At 37.6% G+C, this 25,224-nt stretch overlaps 1 protein-coding gene across 3 annotated transcripts in view; it reads left to right on the top strand.

Moving 5' to 3' along the window:
• The first annotated feature begins 1,528 nt into the window (after positions 1-1,528).
• Positions 1,529-25,224, top strand: part of LOC134663071 (beta-arrestin-1) — a 191,026-nt gene continuing 167,330 nt past the window's right edge. For 2 of the 3 annotated variants that reach the window (XM_063519390.1, XM_063519389.1), the window contains exon 1: positions 1,529-1,581. The gene's annotated coding sequence lies outside the window, so the exon portion shown is untranslated. The remainder of the gene's footprint in view (positions 1,582-25,224) is intronic. The other variant, XM_063519391.1, reaches the window with a different exon arrangement.

Genomic DNA, 25,224 nt, shown 5'->3' with positions numbered 1-25,224 from the left:
GTACCCATATACAAATTGCATTAAAACTAATTTAAAACTAAAACTACTGACACTGTAGAGGGGTGCCACTCATATTAAAAATGTTAAAATAAATCAAGATCGCACATTTTAAGTGCCGAGTCATTTTCTGTTCTGGTCCATGTGAACAGAAATGCAGCGCTTAAACACCGGACTCCTTAAGTTTTACTCCATCTTCGAGTCAATCCCGTGTCGTGATTGGTCCGTGTCTTTGAACGGACCAATCACGGCACGGGATTCGCTCACTTCGTCCCCCCGCACCCCCGTATTTTTGGCAGCATCGGTTTCATGAAATAATTGCTCTAAACTCCGTCTAGAGGATTCCTAGTCTGTGCCCACACCGAAGCCCAATAGGTAAGGCTTGAGTTGTGCCTGAGGGCCTAGCCAATCAAGTAAATATAGTTTGTCAAAGGACTCTCTCATTTCAAACATAGACAGAGAGAACCATACTATCTTTGTCTTACACTAGTAAATACTAGCACCCAAGAGAAAAGGATGGGTAATGGTTTTTTCGTTCTTATTTACTGACTAATTGGTTTGACCGACCAACTATAGATACGGCCCGATTCGGGAAATGAATTAATGATTCACTAGATATGTGACGTTCCACGGTAAAAGGTATCTTATGGCGGCTGGGGCCTACGCTATTATTAACGCCGCTCCAATATTCAGCCGGGGCAATGGTACCTTTTGCCGTGGAACGTCACATATCTTTACTATTTCATATCTAGTGAATCTCTTATTCATTTTCCGAATCGCGCCGATAGAGTTTTACGTAGCAGCAGTTTAGAATGTAAAACTTTTAAAATGCTAATTTAACGATACGCCCGAATGCAGAAACTTGTACTCTTCTACGTCCGGATAAAGTAAGTTTTTCTTTGGCACACAGCCAAAAACATCTGATCTAGTGCGCTATGGCTGCTCTTTTAACTGGAAAAGTGCAATATAAAAATTCTATGAACTGTGACCTAGATATTTTCTATTTACCAAATTGCTCTGTAGATATACATTGGTATTAAAAGAGCCATTCTATTTTAAGTTGCCCACTTCACCTTTTGGTTTTATTTGGAAAACTATGTTATTTCTACTCATAATCGCGAGCTCATTTGATTCTAAGGCCCAAGATACACTTGTAAGTTTTATACTTACGTAAGTAGGGACACAGTTATACTACAGAATGAGAGATGGATATCGTTAGCTCATTCTAACAAATAAGTGACCAAATAACTTTGTCCCTACTGTTAGCGGCATTTCGAACGTAGCCCTAACTGACAGCGCAGCTAGCTGTCATCGGGGCATTCTGTCAAGATGGCTTCCCGCGAAAACCATGGAAGCGTCGGTCGAAGGCATTGTCGTGTATCCAGTTAAAAATAAATCCTTTAATCAAGACCTAGTGCGTTTTACTGTTATTACTACTTACGTAAGTTAAACTTACAAGTGTGTCTCAGGCCTAATAGGAGCAAAAAAGTGTCCCAATGTTTGAAAATTAATTTATTATTATCTATTTCAACAGGTAAACCCGATGTTGAAGTTGCTCCAAGCCGCCTAGCCGCCAACAGAAACGTAAGTAACATCAATAACAATTAGGCCGGTTACTAAACTTTAAATTGTTCGAGAGCATCACATTATATCCTACAGTATATTTGTGTTTGGAATATAATAGAACACTATTTTGTGAATGTATGTGTAAAGTAATCTCTAAAAAATATATTGAGATTTTTGGAAAAAAAAATTTAAAAATTTAGTTTTTAAAAAGATGTAAACATCAAATTCTACAGTAGCGATTTTTTGTTCAAAAGGCATAACTAAATATTTTACACTGTAAGTAAAATATGCACCACTTTTTTAGTGGTGCATACGTCACGAGCAATAAAAATGTTTGAAATAAATAATTACAATACAACATTAATTAAACACTTGGTGATTTTCCACTATATTGTTACGCCAATTATTCTACTCAATCTAATAAAATAAAAAACCAGGGGATTTTATTTTTACTATTTTTTAAACAATTATAACGTATTTTACCCCACGCGCATTAATTCTACAGTATATTTTCTTAATGCACCATACAGCCTGTAATTAATGTTATCACAACGTCAAAGAATCTCCTATTAATACAATGAGCTTTTGTCACAATTGTAAAAATGGCTATCGTTAAATTATTTAAATGATCGGCGCGGGGCGGGAGGGGAAGCGATGGCGATACCTCAAGGCCGCACGGCCGCAAAGCAACGGATTGGATAGGATGAAGGTATCTTAGGGCGGTTACAGAGTAGCGTTTTATACGAGCGTACGCGTACAGTCACCAGCAATTAAATGTCTGCTAGTGCACGAAAATACTAACGACCTTTTTTCCTACGTCCAGTTGACCTAAGTTTAAAATGTATAAATTGCGAAACTTGTAACGACATGTGTCCCACGTTTAGCTGACCTAAGTTTAAAAAGTCTACCGTACCGCGAAGAAATTCAAAGGTGTATGTGAAGTCCCCAATCCGCATTGGGCTAGCGTGGGGACTGCCGTACGAAACTGATAATTTTATTTAACATCACGATTTTTGGTCGTTCATGAACTGTCAAAAGTGACGTTTCTTCAAATAAAAACGTCACTTTTGACACTTGTATGGATGGGATATGTCAGTGTCAAACAAGTGACTAAAGTGACGTTTTTTTTTTGAAACGTCACTTGACACTTGTATGGATGGGATGTTAGGGTCAAACAAGTGAGAAAGGTGACGTGTTTTTAAGAAACGTCACTCTTGACACTTGTATGGATGGGATATGTCAGTGTCAAACAAGTGACAAAAGTGACTTTTAAACGTCACTCTTGACACTTGTATGGATGGGATATGTCAGTGTCAAACAAGTGACAAAATTGACGTTTTTTATGAAACGCCACTATTGACACTTGTATGGATGGGATATATCGGTGTCAAACAAGTGACAAAAGTGACATTTTTTTTTTAAAGAAACGTCACTTTTACATGTATGGATGGGATATATGTCGTTGTCAAACAAGTGACAAAAGTGACGTTTTTTATGAAATGTCACTATTGACACTTGTATGGATGGGATATGTCAGTGTCAAACAAGTGACTAAATTGACGTTTTTTAGAAACGTCACTCTTGACACTTGTATGGATGGGCTATGTCAGTGTTAAACAAGTGACAAAAGTGACGTTTTTGAAGAAACGTCACTTTTGACATGTATGGATGGGCTATGGCAGTGTCAAACAAGTGACAAAAGTGACGTTTTTTTAGAAACGTCACTCTTGACACTTGTATGGATGGGCTATGTCAGTGTCAAACAAGTGACAAAAGTGACGTTTTTGAAGAAACGTCACTTTTGACATGTATGGATGGGCTATGGCAGTGTCAAACAAGTGACAAAAGTGACGTTTTTGAAGGAACGTCACTCTTGACACTTGTATGGATGGGATATGTCAGGGTCAAACAAGTGAGAAAGGTGACTTTTTTTTTTGATATTGACTTTCAAAGTATTGTCATTAGGCTTTTTGAACGTAGCTATTTTAAGCGTAGCAATTTTAAAAGTATTGGTCTCAAGTTATTTGTTATTTATTTTGATTTCTCGCAAAGCACTTGTTATTATTCCAATATTTTTTTGATAACACGTGTTAAATAAACAGATAATTGTAGAAATATAAAATTTTCGAGTGTAGGATGAATAAACATATTTTTTAAGCATAAAATAAAAAATTAAAAATCATAATAAATAGATCTCACGGTATCCGAGTGGTGCAAATTTCCATATCAATTGAGATTAATATTATGACCTAATCATCAAATTTTCGAATTGTGTAGGAATTTTTAAGTTACATTTATATCGATTATTTAAAAAATAACTATAGATTGAGCTTACTGTACACAGCTCACAGGAAACTCTCGGGATTTCTTTGTTATTAATCATGAACTAACTTAAGACATATAATTGATACATTATCCCGACTGTATGACTTAGTCTGTATAGTGTTCTAGATATTGACCCTAGGGTCATTAATTTCATGAAGAGCTCAATTACGGTACTCGAGATAATCGTATCGTGGGCATCTGTAAACCCTAAATATTGATTAGAAAAAGCTTTCGAAACTGTACGAATTAATGCAAGCAAAATTTTTTCTTCCCCCGCCTAAATACTCATTAAGGAGAGTAGCTTTTGGAGTAGTAGTAGGTGGAATTAGGAATTTGGGTAGTTTATTTTTTATCCAATCTGCTTTTTATTGATTCCCCATACAAACTTCCTTATACGTATTATGTCAATTATAATCCCTAACCAATCATAATCTTAAATTATACTGTCAAAAATAATTAAGATTTGACCGTCAGATAGCTCGATAGTTGGACCATTACGAGATTCAAATAAGCTTTAAGGAATCAAAACTTCATCAAACTTTATTACATAATTCACAAAGCTTACTACCCGCTGCGTTAACCTCCCTTTATAATAAATCTGGGATCCCTTTACGGGAGAGTGTTAAGAATCACGAGCGTAGGGCATAGCTCTAGAGGGCTAGTCTGCTCAGCGCCGAATTCACGGATTTCATGTGACAATTTGTACTATGATGTTTAACGGGCGTCGAGCAATTCACGAATGTTTTGCCAACGACGCATTCGTTCGTCACATCTGGACTGACCATACCAGGGGGCCTAGCAAAGGTGATAATAGGGATGATGACACATGTTGAATTTTATAACAAAATCTAGTAAAATCTTGGAGGATATAATCAAACGGAGACGCCTTGTCTGTAATTTTCTGTACAAAACAGTCTGCCGATTTTTGCGGGGGAGGGGAACGTCAATGTATGCGTAACGTAAAAATAGCCATGTCAGATAAACGTCAGTCCATACATTGTGTATGACCGTTGGCCGCCTATTTTCGACAGAGGGGAAAGCCTGTTAATGGCTACTCCGTTTAGTTGTATCCTCCAAGAGTAAAATAGATAGCAAACGAGCAATTTATCACAATAATGTGGATATTAAAATAAAATATTGAAAAATTACAAAAATACAGGACCTGAAAGTTTCAAAATTTAAGTTTTTTTAACTTCCAAAAACGATAAAAGTAAGGGTACCATTCGATTCCTTACATTTCATGCAATAAAATATTGTATTGCAACTATATACATAAACGCAGTATTTCACCGACAAAAACGCAATTTTCTTGTTTTGTCCATACTACAAGATGGGCGATGACGTCACGGCCCTTGGCCGTTTTGTATAAGGCGTTTCGCGAGTGAAGTGCGACTGTCGGCCTTTGACTACAATTTCTGACTTTTGTGTTACTTTAATGCAATGAGACCTATATATACATTTGATCCTAAAAACAAACCCGATCGATTGATACCATAAAAAAAATTAGTCATGTAGCCTATTGTACATCGACAAATAACAAACGAAGAGAAAATGTTTATCCCGGGGTGACAGATGCTGTGAAAAGACACGTGACTATTTCCATACATTATTTAAGTTTAAATTGGCGTTTTCTATCAACGATTGTAATCTTGGCACACTTACACTCCCAAGGTGACGAACTGACAAGCGTTACGAACAACAGCCCAGGTTTTATCAACTCTAAGCCCCGTGCAAAACGTACAAAGTTGGTAACTCCCGGGATTAATTTTATCGGCAAGAGTTTGCGGAACTTATTGTTCCCGGTGTGCGGTAAACAGAGATTAACGCGTTTGAAGGTGAGCGGGGCGCGATATTGTTGTGAGTGTTGGCAGGATTTTTACTTTGAAGTAGAAAGAAAAATATTTTTATTCGTAAATACACCAACGAGACGAAGAACATGTAAAAAAACTAGAGACCTTCGCACGGGTTAGCAACTTAACAAATTATACACCTAAACCTTCTTCAAGAATAACTCTATTGATAGGTGATAATCGCAATATAAATACAGACGGACGCGTGAGACGCGGCGGGGGACTTTGTTTTATAATGCGTAGTTACGTAGAAATAATAAAGTAATAAAGTGCCATGAAATGGCCTTATCTCAGCATGTTGCTGGTGACTTCCAGGCTGATCTTCCGACGAGACCATCAAGTGACTTTAGCTAAAACTAGTTTACTTACCCTAGATCGACTGATCAATAACACAGGATAGCCAGTGCAATCAAGCTCCTAGGCTGGATTTATTGCTGCGGTTTTTAAACTACCAAAAGATTGCGAGTTTTACGTATTAGATAATGGGTACTTATCGTCTTGGGTCGTCCTATTCGTTTTTTGCCAAGTTCTTAAATTAGTCCTATTCTGCTTTCGTCACCCATTCTACATTCGTCACGTTCGTCGGTGGTCTTTCTCATCTTTGGTCATATTTGTTGTTTGCCTTTTTCTTATTCCGGCTCATTCCGGTATTCGTCATCATCTTCTTTGGGCATGTTTCTTTCGGTAAGTGTCAGCAAAGTTTCATGATTATAAAGCGAAAAAATCTTTATGACTTCATATCAATTCTACACCTGTGTAATCTCTTGCGGATGTGCGTTGTGACCGATGACCGGACAACAGACGTGGGGGGAAAATTTACAACATGCCGCTTCCTTTATTATAGTTCGTTTACTTCGTTTTTTAGCATTAGAAAAAAGGTAAACAATCTTGACGTGTCTTTTTATTGAAGAACACTTTTGTTAAATGAGTCACGGCTAGTATGTAACAATTATGAATCATACGAGGGGCGTTCAAAATATTCTCGGTATTGATATCTTACGACCTCTTCTAAAATTTCTTTCGTTACTGGCCGCTAAGGTTTATTCATTGACATTAAAAAAAAGTATAATTCGAACCGAGATAGTCTTTTGTTTTTCTGCAATTGCTGAACAAACATGAACATCATGTGCGAATTGACAATGTTAACTAAATTAGAACATCGATGCGTGATAAAATTCTTGACAAAACAGGGTAAAAATCAAAAAACCATAAAAGAGGAAATGGATTGTGTTTACCGTGAGTCTGCTCCTTCTTTATCTACCATTCAAAAGTGGTCAAGCGAGTTTAAACGCGGAAGGGAGAGTATTGAAGATGACCCTAGACCTGGCCGGCCTGTAGTAGTTACTTCACAAGAAAATATTGATAAAGTGGAAAAACTTATATTGGAAGACGGTCGAGTGAAGGTAAAATCTATAGCACAAGTAACCAATCTCTCTATTGGTACCGTACATGATATTATACATGACCATCTTAATATGTCAAAAGTAAGTGCAAGATGGGTTCCGCGAATGCTGACTCGGCTTCAAAAAGACATGCGTGTAGCTTGTTGTTCCGATTTTATTGACCTGTGCGGTGAAAATCCTGATGAGGTGCTGCAAAGAATAGTTACTGGAGATGAAACCTGGGTTCATCATTATGACCCAGAGAGTAAACAAGAGTCCATGCAGTGGCACATTAAGGGTTCAGCTCATCCCAAGAAGTTCAAGGTCATCCCTTCAGCTGGCAAGGTCATGACCACGATATTTTGGGATTGTGAAGGAGTATTACTAATCGATTATAAAGAAAAAGGTGTAAATATCACAGGACAGTACTACGCTAACATTCTACGTCAATTAAAGGATGTAATTAAAGAAAAGAGGCGAGGAAAGTTAACCAAAGGTATTCTGCTTCTGCATGACAACGCCCCCGTCCATACTGCTCATATTGCCAAGGCAGCTATTGTTGAATGTAGGTTTAAAACTGTTACTCACCCACCGTATAGTCCGGACTTAGCCCCCAGCGACTTCTTTTTGCTCCCCAATCTTAAAAAGGATCTGCGTGGAAATAAATTTTCTGACGATGAAGCATTGAAGGCGGCAGTGGAGGAGCATTTTTACACGAAAGATAAAAAATATTTTTACGAGGGATTAAAAAAAAAAATTGTTCGATCTTTTAAGTGTATGAACATAGGGGGGGAGTATATTGAAAAATAAAAATATCAAACTTTTCGTACTTGTTTGTTTTCATTCTCATACCGAGAATATTTTGAACACCCCTCGTATACGATTATTTACATTCTTTTGCTTTCATAAGTAATAGTTACTGATTTTTTTAAAGCGTTTTTCAATTAAAAGACACGTCAAGTACGCGACTTTTTCCAATTCCTAATAAAAAACGAACTATAGTGCTCGGACTTACTGTACTGTTTACATTTTAGCTGTGACTAGGCAGATAGCTGATACTGCTGATAGTCAATAGCTCGCTACGGAGATATTTCCCGAGCCCAGCGTCCTTGGCGCAAACTTACTTTTAATGAAACCCGAGTATTCGTGCGATTGTTGCCAACTAGATACAGTGAAACCTGGGTAAATTGAATTATAAGAAACTGGTAGTGTAACAAACATGTTGGTTTAGTTAGGACGTTGTTAGTTTACAGCAGGAAAACTTGACACATAAAGGAAAATTAGAAAAACTTACTGTCTTGGGCGAAACTCGAACTCGCTAATTCTGGACACCAGGCCATCGCTCTGCTAACTAAGCTACCGAAACTTACCCGATGGCAGCGAATATTTCTACCATATCCTTCATAATATGCGCCTAAATAAATAAACGTATACCTGGATTTAATCGGGTTCTTGGTAGCAATTACTTTGCTCGTTAACCAGGTGCCAGTCTGCCAATTATAGAGGTTTCACTAAGATACAAAGTAATTACTTTAGGCCTCCTACGAGTACGTGGCGTGTTGTTATTCTCGTTTAGGTAATACATATGTCTGTATGAAATATGGGATAAAGGCTCAGCTTATATGCTTAAGTCGACCTAATGTTTGATCTCGACGGATTTCGAAAATTAAACATATGAAATTAAATAACACTACAACGAACACGTGCATATTTTGATTAAAAATTAAAATATTGTGAAAAGGTGAAGCTAACTAAAATACAGTGGAGTGGAGTTAAACTGATATCGCGTCAATTATTTCGAAATAACACAATTGAAAAATAATTAACTCGGACACATGAAACGTATTACGTACACTTTACGGGACGCGATTGCTTTTCAATTTACTGCACATGATTAAAAAAATGAAAAATCTTGTACCGGCTACTTCCTGAGCTCAAACATGTTATAAAAGCTATGAAATTTAATGTTGTGTGATTATATTCATATTCATATTCGTATATTCATAATAATTCATATTACATGTCGTTTTTCATAATTACAATAAAAAAAAAGAATTAACAGTTAAGTTAGTATTAAATTTTATATGTGTTATCTTTCGGGTTTCTGATTTCTGAAATGGATGGATTCACCGCTGATGCAATAAAAAACAGAAATGATGTACCTACGAGTATGTATATTTTTGTAAATATGTTAGTACGTAAGACACGTATCTTTGGGGCTTAGATGCCCGAAAATAAATGATAAGATTTTAAAAGAAAGCGATTAACTGATAAAAGCCACCTCGACGTGTACGCGAAAGGTGGTCACGGATGACTTGTAACATTTGATCGATCACCTCGCTTGCTATTAGAATGTCAAGCCCAAGGCCTTACATAACAGTACCTAAGAAATAATAAAGTGCCAACTTTCGTTGACGAGATTATGATGCCTTCTCCGCTAAGGCATTGTATAAAAGCGATTAAAATAGAAAACAACTCTCGGGAGTGAACGTGAAAGGTGGTCACGGGTACTTAGCTACCGGTGACTTGTCACACTTGATGGATCACCTCGCCTGCTATTGTATATCTTACGTAACAGTATCAAACAAGACCGAAGTGATCCCGTAAGTGTTCCGTGTACAAAGTTTTCTAAGAAACACTAAAAAGGAAATTGTTAACCGATTTCTTCAGCGTTCAGTACTTTTATTTTATTTTTGTGTGATATTACTTACTCGACTTCTTTAATTTTTATTTCTGGACTTGGAAATTGGTTGAGTAATTTGGATAAATAAGGGTCGTTGTAAAATGAGAGAGAGTTGGCTTATGTTTGTCCAGTGATAACGCAATAATGCTTTAGACTAGCAGAATAACAATAAGTACATAAGAACAAGTGCCTAATAAAATATTTCTTTTAATTTATTGTTGTCAGATTACTTAAGTATGTTACTAGAGTAACCATACTTGCTAGCTGCTACATACATATTTTTGCAAATGAAGATTAATCCTGTCTTCCACTTATAAATAGCGGCCAGGTACACTTAGGAAGGTCATCATCATTCGCTTGTCTTTAACCCATTCACTTAGGGTTTGCGTGTCTTTTTCTTCCATACTTCCCTATCGACCGTCATCTAATCATTCATCTATGATGTTCAATTCATAGCATCTCTTACGCAATCCATCAACCTCTTCCTCGGTTTTCCTTTCCTCTTAGTTCCCTCCACACTCATTCGTAATACCATTCTCGTCACATGATTTTCATCCCTCTGCAACACATCCCCGGTGCTTAAGTAGGTATATGTAGTAAAACTAGTAAACAAGCAAATGCCCAGCAACTGCATCCGTCTTCTAATCGGTTTACCAAACTAAAACGGACAGCACATGTATCTGTGCGAATTGTCTGAATCGCACCACTGGGGTACATAAATACATATTTTATACCGTCCGTCTAGCCATCCAATGAAAAGGCAATTTGTATCGTAAATGTAACCTCGGACGTGTTGCACGTTCAACGTAGGAACTGCTAGAAAAATTTCAAGAGGACATTTTATCAGAGGATTTTTCGTAGACATCGTGCAGGTGGGGTGTTTGTTTTATATGTTATTCCATATAGACTTCTCATATCTAACAGTGGTAACAGTGTCTTCGAGAGACATATATTTATGTTAATGACCCTTGCCTTTCCCAATCAGCCCCATCACCCATCGGTCGTAGATCGACGCATCGATCAATGACAAATTATCGTCAGTTGATAAACTTTTCTAATCAGTTGTTAAGCTTTGACCGATGTGTCGATCGTGTATCGATCTGATAGTGTGTAACACAGTTTGCTGGGCTGTCCCATCCCATAGCCCAGTATTTGGTTCATCACTTTCACCAAATAGCGGGCAGGCGATGGCGGGTGCTGCCTCTGCATGCGCCCCATGAAAGAGCATGGGCAGCATCCGCTGTACGTGTTGGCTTCGGCTCCGCGCATTGTCGTCCAAATGTCCGGAACACCATTGCATTGTTCCGTTATTTGTAAAGACAAACAATAATAAAAAAAAACGGGTTGCACTCCGGGAGTGCCGACAGAAGTGAAAACTCAATGACTAGTCGAAAATGTCTGCAGCACTAAGTATGTATAATTGATCCGACCCATCTTCCTTTCTACTGAAAAACTTTAGTTCCGAAATTGCTGGTCAGTGAGCTTGTTTAAAATTCGAAATTCAAATTTGTAGCGTTAATTGTTTAAAATTCGAATAGAAATTGTAAAGTTACCTTGCAGACCTCGCATCTAAATATATTTGGTCATGATATTTTGAGTTTTATTCGCCAGTACTAGAGTTCACTTTTATTAGCGATTTCATCAAGATGTAGCTTTATTGAATTATATTTGAGTGATATAAAGTTAGAATGTAACTGTGAGATCCTCGTATTTCAGCCCGTACAAGATTAGAACATTGAGCTTTATTGCTTAATATAAACGTCCAGTTTTAAATAATTGACCTGATTATGATATGTTATGACTAAAGTTCTTTGGTGAATAAAAACGAAACAGCAGGCTCAGGCATACATTTTCGCCGCGCGGTAGAAAGAGAGGGTTACGCCTTACGCCTTACGCTGTCTCGAGTTTATCATTTTTTCCCCACCTCAAAAAGTGCCCAGCGCCGCTAAAGAAGTTTTCACTTCAAAAATATTATGGGATAATCTTACACAAATCGAATAAGTTCTACGATATAAGCTTGTGATGTGATTGTGATGAATAAAAGATATGAAAGAAGATATCTGTGATAAATACTCGTACATAAATAACTGCCCGTGCCAGGATTCGTACCGGGGACCTCCTGCTACGTAGGCAGGGTCACTACCGACTAGGCTAGGAGGCCGTTTAAGTATTTGATAAAATATCAACTCTTTGTTAGTTGACTGATCCTTAATAACGTTCAAATATCAATTTAAATTGTTATTCTTACCGCTTCTATCATAGCCCTAAAGTAGAATCTGAATTCTGAAATATTCAATAAATATGAAAATAACCATGAATACCATGATACAACAAACCTTCGCTCGATTGAACCGAAACTTATAGTCACAAATTCCTTATTCGAGTCACGTCTTCACCCAACTTGGCTTATATTCCCTTACGGGATATATGGTAATAGCTGACATATTTATTTTCTATGAAAGTGTCGCGTTACATATTTTCAGGATAAAAATATTCAATCCGACTGACGCCCTATTTGATTTGCGTTCATGTGGCACTGAAGTACTTAAAATACGAGTAAAATCGTCTGAAGTAGCAGATTTGGCTTTTCGTTCGATTAAACGTATTATGTTGATAAAGTCTTGAGTGAGAAAAGTGAATTCCATTCAAATATGAGCTAACAGTTTTCATGCGTCATCGTGTTATTTGTATTTGATTTTAATAGGGTCACCTTTCACTAGCTCTATGTGAACGTACCTATATTTTTCCACATTCATAACGACTTCTGACGCTGACTTTTATTCAAAGTGATATATTAACGCGCCCACCGCGCCGTCCCTTGCGACTTGTCAAATGTAATGAGTTTTTGGTAAAACATTTTTATGATTACAAGACTTTTCGCGGACACAATTTATTGCACTGTTGTTTATATCATTTTGTTAAATATAATCAACCATTGTCCTAGATTTTTGTACAAACAAAAACAAAAAAGATTCGATCAATTTAAATTATCTTTGTATGGGTCAATTTTTGTATTATAAACAATCCTATAAGGTTTTATCTTAGGGAAAATAGTCTTTAGAGCAAATAGGATTATTGACTTCACGGCAAAGCGTAAGCTAGGTTGTTTAGTAACTCGAAGCACGCACTCTCTAGGTATTTAGGCCGATGAATGTATTGTGCTCTTCAAAAATTGTAATTAAGTCTAATTTATAGCGTAGAACGTACATTGCTGAATTAAATTACGCTTTTTCCTAAAATTAAACCTTGTAGGATTGTTTATAAAGCAAAATAACCTGCATTGTTTATAACACAAACATTAACAGCAAGATTTGAGCTGAGATATTGTACAAATAAACATTCATACGACATGATTTGTGTTTTCCGAAACGGTTTGATTTGTGGGTGGGTTCGAAATTTACGACCACGTTTCCGTACATCATAGAGAAAAAATACCCTTGTAACCGAACGTCAAGTTGTTCAAAGTTGATCCCACCGCTCCAGTGGTCCCTACCTTAATGTCATTACCAATTACCGTCGCGCTTGGCCGAGTCCGGTCCGAACGCGGGCATCGGGAGTCGTTATTACGAATCACGTTATTTTGCGCTACATTTACTTTCAGTTTGGTGCACGGATTGAAGAGCTTTAACCGGGAAAAGATACTCCCAGCAATTATTATATTGAAAGGAATATAGGTAGAGTCTTGTGCGGAAAGAGAAGAGTCGTAAAATGTATTGGATCCCATAAATTTCACGACTATTCGCTTTCCAAACAGACTCTAGTGGTGAATCATGATATTTTACTGACAATCAACTAAGGCCGTGTTCCCACTATTGTTAGAGCATTTAATAACCGGAGTCTCCTTTAAGAGCTTACCCCTCTGTCGAAAACCTTGCACAATTGTACATACTTTTGTATGGTCTGACGTTTATCTGACATGGCTATTTGTACGTTACGTACAAATAGCCATGCCATACATTTGACGTGCCCCTCCCCGCAAAAATCGGCAGACTGTTTTGTACAGAACATAACAGACAAGGCGTCTCCAGTTACTAAATGCTCTAAGCCACTATGTTGTACTATAGAATGATGAGCGTAGTGAGGGATTCAAGTGTTAACGCCCAAGGTGGAAATCATTTTTCAAATCTGACGGAATCAGGATTCAATGTACGCCATCGTTTTGCTCCCTTGTGAATTACTCATGTATCGATTGCACACATGCTCCGTTTTTTTTATTAAAGCTTCGTTTGTTCTACAGTCAGGTTGTTATTATTCTTGTTTTTTTAACTTTGTTTTGGGGCTGACTGCAGATCCCATTGCTGGGTGGAAGCCTCCTCACTTTTTTCACCTCACATGCTCCGTTTATGAAACATAAAATGTACCCGTTATTAAATGGGGTTAGCTGTGTTAAAGCCATCAGTCAGCTCGGATAATTGCATTTCCTCGCGGCTTGTCAATTTTAATTGGATTGATACCATTATTTATGAAAATTGATGATGTGTGTTAAATGAGTGGGGATTTCATGATGTTACTATTTTCGTCAAGTAATTACATTTTCATATCACATTAATTATCTAGTGTTTTATATCTTAGCCATTATATTTGTGTATGACATATTTATGTATATACCTATGTAGTGCATTTGGATAGCTTCGAAAGCGACGTGACTTTCAAAATGGCACAATATCTATTAAACTACAAACACTTAATACTTTAGCAACACTTACGTACATTACTGCAACGCTTACCAAGGCATCATGCTTACTGTTACCACTGTAGAAAGTGCTACTTTAGTAGATATTTGACATTTTCAAAATTACCCCGCTTTCGAAGTTATCAAGTTACCCCAATGCAAGGTGCATTGTATTTTTTATTAGGGCAGGTTTACTCGAACCTCGTCGGCGTTGGCGAGATGATCTTGACGTGTTTGATAGGAACTGGTGGGAGACGGGTCAAGACTCCGATGGTACGTGAAAAGGAGAAGGAAGGCCTTTGCCCAGCAGTGGGACACTAGGCTATAAATAACTAATAAAAAAGCGGCCAAGTGCGAGTCGGACTCGCCCATGAAGGTTTCCGTATTTAGGCGATTTATGACGTATTAAAAAAAAACTACTTGCTAGATCTCGTTCAAACCAATTTTCGGTGGATGTTTACATGGTAATGTACATCATATATTTTTTTTAGTTTTATCATTCTCTTATTTTAGAAATTAGGGGGGGGGACACACATTTTACCACTTTGGAAGTGTCTCTCGCGCAAACTATTCAGTTTAGAAAAAAATGATATTAGAAACCTCAATATCATTTTTGAAGACCTATCCATAGATACCCCACACGTATGGGTTTGATGAAAAAAAAATTTTTTTGAGTTTCAGTAGTATGGGGAACCCCAAAAATTTATTGTTTTTTTTTTTTATTTTTGTGTGAAAATCTTAATGCGGTTCACAGAATACATCTACTTACCAAGTTTCAACAGTATAGTTCTTATAGTTTCGGAGAAAAGTGGCTGTGACATACGGACGGACAGACAGACGGACAGACAGACAGACAGACATGACGAATCTATAAGGGTTCCGTTTTTTGCCATTTGGCTACGGAACCCTAAAAAGGTTTACTAAGTTCACAGAAACATCGTCATAGGACTTAAACACAGCGATATCCGGAACAGTCGAAAAAGCAATGTCGAATTTTATTGAGCGCTTGTAATTAGTGATTTCAGTAACCATTTTTCCCCAATCTCCCAGCTGTATTGTCGCGGCCGTGGCCATTACTCTAATGGCTCCTCCATTAAGATATAAACCCCCGCCTATCAACTTGTACTCGGTTAATGAGAAAAATGGCCAACTCTTATTTATTATTAGCTTTTTAATTGCTGACTAAATTGCCGTTGGTGTTGGTTTAGCTTTGATAATTGAGGGTTCTGAATTTAGTTTTTTTGCACCCCCTAATTGGTTAATAAAGTGCGGGTGCCAGACTGACCATCATTTGTGACTTTTGTATTGCTTTAAGACAATAGGTCCCATACATACATTTGATCCTCAAAACAAACCTTATCGACTGATACCATACATAAAAAAATGTCAAATACCCTATTCGTTGGTTCCTAAGGTAAAGTGTCATTCTATGGAACTTGCAAATAACTATGTAAACAAACGTCACTAGTAAATTCATATTTTTTGACAGTTTCAATATGGCGGTTTGTTTACATGTTAGCAAGTTCTATAGAATGACACTTTACGAAATGTCTACATATAACAAAAATACTGACGTGTTACAATAAATCTCGTGTAAATTCCTCAACATTTTGAAGCTGTATTAGACACAACGCGAAATCCCTGACCAGTCGATAAACTAACAATCTCCCGGGGCCCGAATCAAATCAATGTCGGCCCCCGTCGCCGGATATTAGATAATGTTGGTGCGCTTTCCTCCCAATCTGTTTTGAAGTTTACGGGCGGAAACAGCGTGTATATCTACTGGAAAACAATGGTTGTGTAATACAAGGGCGTTCTGTGTTTCTTTTGCCAACGCTTGCCAGTATCCGTACAAAATCGAATATGTGGCTTTAGAATAACTACATAACAGGGCTAATTGGCGTAATATTGAAAAATATGAGTATCTACTTGTACTCCTCGTAATTTAATCAATCCCTCCATAATATCTTGCACAATGAATCATGCATAAACTTATGACACGCCCAGTCGTCCATATTATGGTGTCGTCTTCGGTTTCTGCGATAGTTATTCATGAAATAGAACAATTTAGAGGAATTATATCGAATATAACGATTAATAAAAACCGTGTCGAGCCCTTTCAAGCACTCGTAGTCATAGTAGACTGTAGTATCTGTCAAAACATTGATATTCTTGTATAGTTTTCACATAAAATTAGCGTAACATTTCTTTTGCACTATTTCTGTATCTATTTCATTTCCTGCAGCCCTTCGACGATTGCGCCTGTTGTCATCTGTCATTAGCCTTCACTCTATAACAAGTATTTAAAAAATCGGCCAAGTGCGAGTCGGACTCGCCCATGAAGGGTTCCGTATTTAGGCGATTTATGACGTATAAAAAAAAACTACTTACTAGATCTCGTTCAAACCAATTTTCGGTGGAAGTTTACATGGTAATGTACATCATATATTTTTTTTAGTTTTATCATTCTCTTATTTTAGAAGTTACAGGGGGGGGGACACACATTTTACCACTTTGGAAGTGTCTCTCGCGCAAACTATTCAGTTTAGAAAAAAATGATATTAGAAACCTCAATATCATTTTTGAAGACCTATCCATAGATACCCCACACGTATGGGTTTGATGAAAAAAAATTTTTTGAGTTTCAGTTCGAAGTATGGGGAACCCCAAAAATTTATTGTTTTTTTTCTATTTTTGTGTGAAAATCTTAATGCGGTTCACAGAATACATCTACTTACCAAGTTTCAACAGTATAGTTCTTATAGTTTCGGAGAAAAGTGGCTGTGACATACGGACGGACAGACAGACGGACAGACGGACAGACAGACATGACGAATCTATAAGGGTTCCGTTTTTTGCCATTTGGCTACGGAACCCTAAAAACGAGAGTGACGCACAACACGATAAGCGATAAAAGTTCAATCATCATACGCTTTTCAATTTACGACATGAAGATAAATTAAAACGCCCTATTCATTGTCCACTCCTATTACCTCGCCCCAACAATAACGTATGGGAACAATTCCATGGACGCTATTATCCCATTATTGGATGCATTGAATCGATAACGATAATACCGTTCACAATGCATACGTTACTAAAATTTCAGGTGAATATCAGAGTTAAGACCTCAGTCGATCCTTTCAATCCATCTTTGGATTTAACTTTAAGCCTTCGCAAGCCACCGAAGTGATATCGTGCCAGCAGAAAGAAAATTCTGTTCTAAATGAAAAAAATAAGGTAGTATTTTCGCTGGCAAATTTAGAGTCCTGGAAATTTAGGGATTATTGGATAAAAGATAGTCATAGCTGGCAATCTTCTAGTTGCTTGCTATTTTTGTCAATAATTCCTTTTTTATTTCCGAGAATAACCACATCGCGCAGGAATTTGTTTAATAGAGGTTTTACACATACTGTATAAAGTTTTGCTCATGTTTTTTGTTATATAATGATCAGAGGTCGGAAAGGGTGAGTCTATTTGCCATACATACGTAAGGCATGCCAAATTATAAATTAAAATAGCTCACCCTATCCGACCTCTGATAATGATTGTGGAAGGAAAACGAGCTAACTGTCAACATCACCTAATATAAGACGGAGGCGGATTTCACCGTTCTCCCGGGCGAGTTTTTGGTAGCTTATTGACTGATATAGTTTCCCTGTTACAAGGTCGTCTTAACACGTGGGGGTACTGGGGGTTAGTTATAGATTGATTCATTATAGTTAGCACGAGATTTGCATTAATCTGTCACCATAATGTAATACCATAAGACGGGTCCCTGTGGGGTAACTATGGTAATTGGAATTAATTAGTTGCTGTTTTTATCATTTCACAGAAATTATGGCATATTGTCTTGTCACGTTGGAAAATAATGCCATGCATGCAGAAATAAATTAGTACCCTATGTACCTGTTAAGTACTTACCTACCTAATATTTATGTTGTGAATAAATTGTTAATGTTAATTTTAATGGTAGAAGAACATCAGATTATATCATACCAGATAATTAATAATTTTTATGGTAGAAGAACATCAGATTATATCATACCAGATTTAATAAATAAGTTACCTAAAGAATGGAAAGATAAGATAACACCAAATAATATAGGAAATATTCTTAAAAAAGAAATGCTTAAACAACTAAATTATTTTAACTAAAATGCATAATTATGTTATTCCATTTAGCATAAATGGAGCAGCCTGTACCGAGTATGCGCCGACCGGTTCTTGTCTTGCTCGGCCGGCCGGTGTGATAACAGATGTGCTCAGTTTGTAATTTTTTGCAATAGTTATATTCATTATGCTGTTTACGAATTAGATGTGTTTTTAAGTGCCTATTGTATATTTAATTATTTAAGTACTGCGGAATGGAGTATCGAGACAAACCACTGTGGTTTAAAGATGCTTTTGGATCTAAATATTATGTAATTGTGATTTATCTCTAATAAATAAAATAAAAATATGAATGAATGAATGTTGTTGGTTTTAGCAACCCGTTCCAGTTGTTGTTATATTTTTTATTAGACCCTATTTGTGGTTCTTAAGTTATCCTTTAGTGAGTTAAGTAACCCGGATTTACGGTAGTTCGCCTTTGTACAAATTTATTGTATTATAACTTTTACTTCTACTACTACTACCACTACTTCAATGGCCTGGTTATCCGTGATAAGCGAGATTAAGGTAGACGTGTCTTAACTTCAAAGCGTGATTTTCAACCAGGCATATTCTATTTTGGTTTTCTATTTCAAGGAAAGAGATGCGACACAGATATATTATTATTTGTAGCGCATATTTAAGTACGACAGTTGCACGGTTGACTATTATGGACAAGTTTTCTCGTGCCTGTGCTCTGTTCTCTATGTCCATCAATCCCCGGAAAACTGTTGTACTGGCTCAAGGGTGTGCGGAAATACCGACAATTCTGTTGGATGGTGCCCCGCTCGAGTCAGTCGACAAGTTTTGCTACCTCGGGTCGACTGTGACTAGCAATCTCTCACCGGATGCAGAAATCGACGTTCGAATCGAAAAAGCCGCAACGATGTTTGGGAAGTTGAGTGCAAGAGTATGGCAAAATAAACATCTAACCAGGAAAACCAAGATGGTTGTCTATCAAACATGCATCCTGAGCATACTCTTGTACGGAGCTGAGACCTGGACATCGTATCGTATACCAAGCACGAACGTCGTCTCAACGCTTTCCACATGCGCTGCGCCCGGAACATATTGGGCATATCTTGGAAGGACAGGGTCACGAACGAGAGGGTTCTTGAGATTGCTCAGCTGCCCAGCCTCTTTGCGCTGCTAAAGCAAAGACGCTTACGATGGCTGGGGCATGTGCATCGAATGCAACCTTCTCGTTTGCCGCGGCGTGTTTTGCTTGGCGCCATAGCTGATGCCAAGAGAAGCGTCGGTCGGCCGATGCTACGGCACAAAGACTGCGCCAAGCGAGACATGCACTCCTTCAACATCCCGGTTCATAAATGGGAGGAGCTTGCCGAGGACAGAGACAAGTGGCGCAAACTGGTGTTCGATGGGCGTAAAATTCACGACGACGCTTGGTTTAAGACACTCGCAAGTAAGCGAGCCAAGCGTCATCAGCCCGACACTTGTTCGCCACGGGTAATTTACACCTGCCAGGCCTGTGGTCGTGTTTGCCGCTCCCGTATTGGCTTACATAGCCACGAAAAACGTTGTCCCCCTACCTGACACTGTTTCAATAGTCTGTAATAGACTTTAAGACCAATGATGATGCACGGTTGATTTATCAAAATGGAATCAAGTTGACGGTAAGTTTGTGAGTCCCAATCGACTGAACATCGAAACGTCACTTTTGACACTGACCGATCATATCCGTAAGAAATCCAGAATACATTTATAACCTGCTATTCCAAACAGAATACTGCCTCGGTGCCACTTAGGGTTGCCAGATCGCAAGGCGCTATTATCGGAAAAAAATATTAATTTTTCGGGATTTTGGGATTTAAGTCGGGAAAAAAAAAACCATCGCTCCCTCACCGCGTAATCTCTCGCCACGCACGCCCCGCGCTCATCGACAGTTCGAAACTTGAAATCATTGTTTTATAACGTGAACCTGTTTTTCGGGACAATTTGCACTTGGTCGGGAATCGGGAACACATGCTAAAAATCGGGAGAATCCCGTAAAATCCCGACCATCTGGCAACCCTAGTGCCACTGCCCTAACAGTAAACCGGTAGTATACATTGGTGCGCGTTCCATTAATACTAATTAACGGTGCTACGCCCCGTGCTACGGTTCTACGGCGTAGCGTCGTAGCGACGTAACTTAGAATGGAAATGGTATAGTTGTGCTTGAATATGCTCCGGGAATATGTAGAAACTTACTGCCGTATTCGAACTTTAAGATATTCACAAGAGACGACACGTACTAGATCCATTCTAGATACGTTATAGTTTAGATTTCAACTAGTTCTCTTTTGCAGCTCAATTCGGGCAACCAATGTCACTTTTACGATAGATCGTGTTAGATATCTATTAGATGTGAATTAGATCTCTAAGTAATATCTTGCGGAAATCGTTTAAGAGTATCTCCAGAATCGCGGAAATGTCAAATTTGACAGGTTAGATCTTAAACATATCGTTATCGTATCTTGGCGATGTCTAAAAGATATCTAATAGATGTCTATTACAAAATCCGAATCGGGCCCTTAGATATTTTAAAGATAATTAGAAATGAAAACTATTAAGCCGGTTCTGCGCTGTAGCGTCGTAACTTAGAATAGAAATGGTACAGTTATGCTTGAATATGCCCCATGCATATGCAGAAACTTAAATATTTTAGACACAATTAGAAATGAAAATTGTTAAGCCAGTTCTGCGCCATAACGAGGTAGTAGGTACATGTATTATTAAAGTAAAAAAATAAGAATTGAAACTTGAAAACCACTGTTTGTCTTATACTTATAAATCTATTAATAGTATTGACGATCGAATATCTTGTGCAACCTTAAACGGTTGATATTTCTCAATAAACTCGTGAAACGAGTTTCAGCATCTTGATTTTCCTAAACTAATTGCTAGGTTTGTATGGATTCAGCGTTTCGCAAATTAAAGGAATCGGAGTCGTTCGAAGAAACATTAATTGACGACACGCTCGTTTTCACTTAATTTAGTGATTGACATAATTAAGTGTGAGTGAGTGAATGAGTGAGATAATTTAGTGATGTAACACAAATGAGGAACGATTTTCTTCCTACGTGGCTTGTGAGAGGAGTGAAAATGTACGAAATGGTATTGAGTTGAGACATGCTATCATTGGTGTATCATATTTACTTAAAAAACGTATTATTAATTTAATGGGACTTAGGGCCAGTTGCACCAACCATATTTAACGGACGTCCCAACGTCACTCAGTGGTTAATTATGAAACTTCCGATGCAATAAAATTTTGCGAACGTTTTAACGATAACGCGATGACAGAAGGTTTGATGCAACCGACGCTTACGGCCCGATTACGGTATGGATTAGATATGTCAGTGTCAAATGTGACGTTTCTTCATACAAAAACGTCACTTTTGATACTGACATACCTAATCCATATCGTATCTAGCCGTAATATTTGACGTATCTTAAAGTTCGTGAATTGGGCTGCTAGTCGCGTATATTTAAGCTTAATTTATGAAATCATATGTTTAAATTAATGTAAAAAAAAAACCACAGAAAATCAATGGAAAATAATTATAAACATAATTCTCCCAACACAGGCATTTATTGGCTTACCGGGTGGCTCCATGGCCTGCCTGCCATGGCCATGGCCAACAATATAGTATGTATGTTGTTATATTAAAAAAAAAAAATTAAATCAAATTTATTGAATCGGTATGTACATAGCCTTAGCTGAATATAACAACACATATATTATTAATTTGTTGTTCAAAAACACTCTCACAACAGGATAAAACCATTAGGCATTTGAAATGGCCCTCTGACAAAGATTTCATTTAAATAATAAAGCTCAAATCTGCGAGTTGGTCTAAAAGGTTACTAATTATTTAAACAGAAGTGTGTCTCGTGTTTGACTTTGACTTAATTAGGATCACGGTTTGATCAAAGAATTTTAAATGTTTATCGTCGTGCCAGTGACATTGACAGTAGCGAGTTTGCGTATTTCTATTTTGAGATTTTATTTATCTGTGCCAATTTGAAGCTGATTTTATTTATTTGTGCCAATTGCAAAGAAAACCCAAGTCCTACTTACCTTATTTTTTGAAATTCGAACGAACAGTTTTCTGACTTGTTCTAAAGACACATAAAAACCTTATAGTGCGGATTTTTTTTGTAAGTTAATTGTAAGCGGAAAGGATATTTTGCCTTTATTGTGTAGCAGAAAAGTCGTTATCGCGCGATCGCGATTACCCATACTCGCAATAATTTGTCTCGTGTCAGTTTATTTGGAATTGGGTGTGACGCGGGACTCACTGTGACTGACACATTGTTACAGACTACACGGGTGGTGTTCTAATGGCCTGCCGAGCTGATAGGCTCAAGACGTTTTGGTATGAGAGAATACTGTTATGTATGTATATTGGATATTGGGTAGGGTTAAGTCTCCCAGCGCGCCCTCTGGGGCCGGCCGGCTATTTTGTAATGGTTGTCGGTCCGGTAATAAACCTATGTACTGAACGCACGGTCTTCTGTTTTACACCCCCGAGAACCCTCCGTACTAGTCCGTACCATCCCCCTGGGCTTATATAGACCGGACACCAAGGCAAAAAATCAGCCAAAATGGAACGATTACCAATTTTTCGCAAAAAAACGCGTTTTCCTAGTTAAAACTACGTTTTCCGTATCACCTCAGTGAAAACGTGTAGTTAAAACTAGTTTTCTGTACCACTACCACCAGTTTGGCACTGACATAAACTAATTAGTAATTTACTTTCTATGCATTTCGCTCGTACACGCATATTAGTGCGAGCAAGATGTATAGAAAGTAAATTACGTTTTAGAAAGCGTTTATGTCAGTTTTGACACTGTCAATGACTCATGGTACGGGCTCTGGAAGGCTTTGGTGAAAACTAGTTTCAACTGGGATTTTTCTGTGAAAACTAGTTTTCGCAAAGTGTTTGCAGTTTTATGCATTTATTTACTCTAAATGGAAAATAATAATCTTGTAGCGATGCGTTCACCAACCTAGCTAGGGGAATAAAAACTCAGTGCTAGAAGACTGCGACATACCTGTAGCCGAATTTATATTTTACGAGCTGCGAACTGTTGGTGCGACTTAAAATTCCCTTTTATAATTTTATTCTTTCTTTGATGCTTTCTTCGTTTTTACGTTTCCTGAGAGTAACGTAATAAATTTTAATGCCCATTTTTGAATTTTGATGAATATAGAATAACAGTTTTCTATTTTGCGCTGTATAAAAATGTGAAAAGAAGGTGTGTGTAATAAAAAAAATAAAGCTTACGATGCAGCATATGTGTAGGTACATATGCTGCATCGTAAGCTTTATTTTTTTTATTTATTTGTTTACAGTACTTATTTAATGGTTTTTCTTTTTTTGCAGGTAAGTCGATGATTCAATACAGAAGTACATTCTGAGTCCATAATACCATCTGCGTGAATTTAAAAAAGGTAACACTGTTTTAGTTTTAACCAAGCCAATATTAAAATAATACTTACTTTTAGGCAAGCGACATTGAGGAAATGCTGCAAAGTAAGCGAACATAACAATTTTTTTCAATCGAATCGAACATCCATTGTTAATGCGTAAACAGGCGATGACCTAAATAATCGAAACGCTTCCCAATCTTGTTTTTCCAACGTAACCAGATTACCGCGCTGATCGACTTGATTACATTATACGTTCCCACGCCTGTGGGCCAAGTTAAACAAACAGACGTTATGCAGTGTCCGGGTCCGGGCATGATCCGCACGTGATATGCGGACGGTTCCATCTATTCAGCCAGTACCCATTGCGAAATAGGTATTAGTGATGATGATGTACCGACTATTGATTTGGCCGACTAGCCGACTAATCGGCGCTCGGATGGCCGATTAGTCGGCTAGTCGGCGAGATCATTAGTTTGGTCTAAGTTCGGTTCAAATGCACTAAAAAACAGTCCTTTTACTCTTTCGTCGCGCTATTTATCATATAGTAACGCTAAAAAATTAAATAAAAAATCCTAAGGTTATTTCATACGGCGACCGCACAATCGGACATAAAAAAGCGACCACAAGGTCAATAATTTCTAACAAAAGTTTTCGTAAGCACCCTAAATAAAAATTTGGGTAAAATAGCTAAAAAGCTTATGAAAATATGTGTTGTTTATTTCTTTTTGCCCTGTTTTTCTGTCACTTATGAAGTGCCGACTAATCGGCCATTTTTGCCGACTAGTCGCCGACTAGTCGCCGACTAATCGCCGACTACAAATGAGGCCGAATAGTCAGCTTTCCCGACTAGTCGGTACATCCCTAATAGGTATATGTAGATTATGAAAGTACATGTCTTTATTAAGTATGTCTCTTTAATCATATGCCGGTATATATACGCCGCTTATACGGTAACATAATTTGAAGCCGCAAACTAACCACCAGTTTGGCACTGACATGAACGACATCGAGAACGTAATTTACTTTCTATGCATTTTGCTCGTACTCGCTTATTAGAGAAAGATTAGAAAGTAAATTACGTTCTCGATAGTGTGTTTGTCAGTTTTGACACTGTCAGTGACTCATGGTATGGGCTCTAATCTCTCATATACCTGTAAA

This window comes from Cydia amplana, chromosome 4, assembly GCF_948474715.1.
Source record: "Cydia amplana chromosome 4, ilCydAmpl1.1, whole genome shotgun sequence".
In the NCBI taxonomy this organism is placed as follows: Eukaryota; Metazoa; Arthropoda; class Insecta; order Lepidoptera; family Tortricidae; genus Cydia; species Cydia amplana.
The sequence above is the reverse complement of the archived record's forward strand: the minus strand, read 5'-3'. Positions and strand labels throughout refer to the sequence as shown.